The sequence below is a fragment of the Petaurus breviceps genome, unplaced genomic scaffold, assembly GCF_028583685.1.
Source record: "Petaurus breviceps papuanus isolate PSGF00001 unplaced genomic scaffold, PetGlider_PUasm1.0 76, whole genome shotgun sequence".
NCBI lineage: Eukaryota > Metazoa > Chordata > Mammalia > Diprotodontia > Petauridae > Petaurus > Petaurus breviceps.
In genome coordinates, this window is record NW_027186473.1 from 23,606,422 (window position 1) to 23,611,289 (window position 4,868).

Here is a 4,868-nt window from a genome sequence, read left to right on the forward strand (position 1 = left end):
GACTATAAGTCCTCCATGGCCCCATTGATAAATGGCTAAATATATGAACAAGCAGTTTTCAGAAAAAAAAAACTGTTTATAGTCATATTTTTAAAATTGTACCAAAACACTGCTGATTAGAGAAATGCAAATTAAAACAACTCTGACACCACTTCACACTCATCAAATTGGCTAATGTGACAGAAAAGAAAAGTGATAAGTGTTGGAGATGATATGGCAAAATTGGAATACTAATGGATTGTAGGTGGAGTTTTGAACCATCACAATCATTATGGAAAGAAATTTAGAACTATGTCCAAAGGGTTGTAAAACTGTATGCCCTTTGACCTGGCAATACCAGGTCTTTATCCCAAAGGAATTTTAAAAATAGTAAATGACTTATATGAACAAAAAATATTTAAAGTAAAGCAATTCATTTTGGGGGAAGGAGTGGTGGAATAGAATTGGAAATTGAGAAGATACCCATCAATTAAGGAGGGACTGAACAAGTTGTGGTATATGATTGTGATGGAATATTATTGTGTTACAAGAAATAATGAGCAGAATGTTTTCAGAAAAAAATACTAAAAAGGCTTACCTGAATTGATATGAAGTAGTGAATGGAATAAGAACATTGTACACAATAGCAATGGTATACAAATGATAAACTGTGAATCATTTAGCTATTCTCAGCAACACAATGATCCAAGACAATTCTTAAGGATCAATGATGAAAAATGTTCTCCACCTCCAGAAAAGTATGGATGGAATCTGAATACAATTCAAATCATACGTTTTTATATATGTCTTCCCTTTTTGCTGTCAGTGTTTTCTTTTACAACATGACTAATATGAAAAATATGTTTTGTATTACTGCACATGTTTAACCTTTATCAAGTTGCTTATTTTCTCATATGTGGTCAAGGAATTAAGGGTGGGAGAGAATTTGCAACTCAAAATTGTATAACATAAAAACAGAAGGTTAAAATTTTTCCTCACATAAAATTAAAAAAAACAAAATATTAAATTAAATAATTGTCATTGCAAAACAAAATTATAATTTTACTATGATTACTTAAACTCATATATTTTTATTGATCATACGTGTAACTTCTATTTTCCTGCAAGTCACCATGGATATCATACCTGGACAATCACAATCATCATACCCTATACTATTGTCCTTTTAGCATTTATTTTGATTCCTGGAAGGTGAACACTTTCAATGATCCATTACCCTTTAGATTAACTAAAAATTTGCCAGCTTGAAAAGATGAGTTTTTCTATCAGAAAAGCACTGGGTAATCACTAAAATGCTTATATAATTCCTCAAATGAATTCTATCTACATCCTCTTTCTAATTCATTTTAGATTCATGTTATTCTTCATCTACAGTGCTGATCCAAAATAGGCATACTGTATCAGAGTCAGCTTGGTATAAGAGAAAAAAAGTTACTTGACTTGAATTTCAATGACCTAGGTATGAATTGTAGACCTACTCACTTCATTGATTTCCTTTTTCCTAAATTACCATGGCATGATACAAAGAAACATATTAACTATCTGAATTTTAGATACTAAATGACAAAAAAAGCCTGATATTACTAAATGACTGAATAACTATCAATGCCTTTATTAATTATCATTATGAAAGATGATTTAGTAATTAAATATCTTTTATTCTCATCCACTACTTAAGTATGAGAATACTCAGTGTCTGTAAGGTGTTATTCAAATATAGGGTCTTATGATGTAGAATTGGAAAAGAATTCATGCACTTTCACTGTGCAAATGATGAAAGTGAATAAAATGCAATGTAAATGAATTAAGCTTTAAAGAGAGGCCAATATCTATTTAGAATGACTATGTACAGCTTAAAATATTTCAAGTTAATAAAAGGAGTCCTGGTTAGGACTGGGATCTCAGATTTTAGCCCATTGTTAGAGAATAACCTGTCTTTGTTTTTGACTCTGTCTGTGTCTTCATGACTTTCTCTGTTTCTTTTTCTCATCATAATTTGAGCTATTTATAATTTTTAAACATTGATGAAAATAAAACAAAACATGCCAAGAATCTTTGCAGTTGTCCCATAAGGCTTTGAATCTAAACTCTTATGCTGCTCTGCATCTCACATGAGTCACTCATTAAGAGTGATAAGGTCTTGGGGAACCATCATAATACTTGGTATTATATAGATATTTATTCTCAAAAATATTTCAAAATATATTACAGTAATAACAATGACATTCAATTAAAACTATATAATTCACCAAACACTTTAAATAAAGCCTAACAATAATCCTTTAAGGTATATAGATGTTTAAGATACTGTATTCATTTTGCAGACTAAGAAAGTGAGGAGATGAGAGCTTAAGTGATGGCAATGGTTACATATTTAGATCATGGATCTAGAACAGGATATGATCTTAGAAGCGATAAATATGGGATTTTAATTTTGGTGTTACAAGTTTAGTGCTATGTATTATGTAAAAGGAAAAAAAAATTCCCTCCAAATCCATCATTCAATATGACATTTGTGAAGCTTTGTAGAACCCATGATGATTATTCTAACAATTTTTGGAAGAATCAGAACTTGCAAGTCTTTTTTCTTTACCACCTGCACCCAAATCAGCAATAATGGATTTCTGGGCAAATTATACTACGTGAAGTAAGATAGGAATCATGACAATCCTAGGATGGTGGAAGTTTTAGAGGGATAGGGAATAAATTCTGTTTTGGACACAGAGTCTAAAATGTCCATGGAACATTCATTTTGAGATGACTAATAAGTAATTAAAGGGGTGGGTAAGTAGAATTGAAAATACAATCAGGCTAGAGGTGATTATCAATGAAAAATGAATGAATTCAACAAATGAAGTAGCATAAAGGGAAAAGAGAAATGGATGCTGGATGGAACCCAAGGGACAGCCTTGGATACTGGGTATGATCTTGGATGAAGACCCAGCAAAGTGGACTGAGAAAAAGTCACAGTATAGAAAAAGAATCAAGAGAGAGCAGTGTCACAAAAACTTAGAAGAGTGTAGTAAAAATACAGTCATTAAAAGTGTCAAAGACTACAGTGGGATCCAGAAGGATAATGATTGAAAAAAAGCCATTGGGGGCAGAGTCAAGATGGCAGAGTAGAAACAGGACTTTCACCTGGCTCCCATTCCCACTCCCTCCAATTCATGTAAAAAAAATGACTCTAAACAAACTTTGGAGCTAGAGAACCCAAAAAATGACTGAGAGAAGCTAGCTTCCTGCTTAAGACAGTCTGGCAGGATGTCAGGAAGGGGCCAGTGCAGAGCTCTGGTAGCCAAGCCCAGCCCCATGTGAGCCCACAGTTTTAGCCTCATGGTGGCCCCCACCAGCAGTGGATGGAGGGACTTCAGATCACCAACAGCAGTGGCAGTTTCTAGAATTAGCAACCCACAGATGCTAAGGACAATGTGAGAGGTCAGGAGTATGGTACAGCCTTAAAACCAAGCATCACCTACTCAGCAAAACTGAGTATCACGATTCAGGGGAAAATATGTTCATTCAATGGAATAGAGGACTTTCAAACATTCTTGATGAAAACACCAGAATTGAATAGAAAATTTGACACAGATACAAGAAGCAAGAGAAGCATGAGAAGGTAAACAGGGAAATGAAACCATAAATAACTTACCAAAGTTGAACTATTTACATTGCTACATGGAAAAAATGATAAACGTAACTTATGAAACTTTTTCCAGTATGAGAATAGTTGAAGTGAATAGAAATGTGTGTATACATATATATATATACATATATATATATAGTACCCATACATATATATGTCTATATAGGAGGGGATATGGGTGACATAGATAGGGCACAGGAACAATTGAATAGGAAGGGATGTTACTTAAAAGGTGAAATTAAGAGGTGAGAGATGAATATAATGAGAGGAGATAAATAGGGTATCTCACCCTATAGGAGAGTAGGGGGGAAGGCAATGAGAGGGGGGATGATGGAAGAGAGGACAGGCTGGGGGGGAGGGAAGTTGGAAGCACCCACTTTTGAAAATGGACAGAAACAAAGTAGAGAATAGAACAAGTGGGGGGTTGGATAGGATGGAGGGAAATATAGTCAGTCTTTCACAATACATCCACTATGGAAATGTTTGGCATAACTGCACATGTACAATGTATATTGAATTGCTTATCTTCCCAGGAAGGGTGCATGATGAAGGAGGAAGGGAGATTATTTTAATTATTATTTTACAAGTAACTGGTAAATAAGTTATACAAGCAGTGGGGCATAGAGATCCATCATGCCCTACTGGAAAGTTGGAGGGGTGATGGGGGAAGATACAGGAAAGAGCAAATTGACGTAGGGGATGTTCAATGGAATCACTGTTTTGGGGTGGTGGGTAGGGTAAAAATGGGGAGAAATTTGTAACTCAAAATTTTGTGGAAATGAATGATGTAAACTAAAAATAAAGAGTAAAAATTAAAAAATAATAAAAATCATTTTATTTAAAAATATTTTAAATAAAAAAACATTAAATTTTGCAGTTTGAGGGATTGTTAACTTTATCAGTCGAATGATGAAGTTGGAAGTTAGATGATAGAGACTCAAGAAGAAACTAGAAGGAGATAAAAAAGAAACAATATTATAGGTGGCCTTCTCCAGATGTTTTGTCACAAATTTCATGAGAGCTATGGGAGAATTGTTATTGGGAATAGATGAATTGAGTGACCAATTTTCAAGATGAGAAAGATAGGGGCATGTTTGCAGACAACAGTAAAGAAGCTAATAGATGCAGAAAGGCAAAGGATAAGTGTGAGTGAGGATGAACTTGAGGGGCAATGTACTAGAAGAGACATGGAACAGGATTACTTGAGCATGCAGATGTGTTTGCC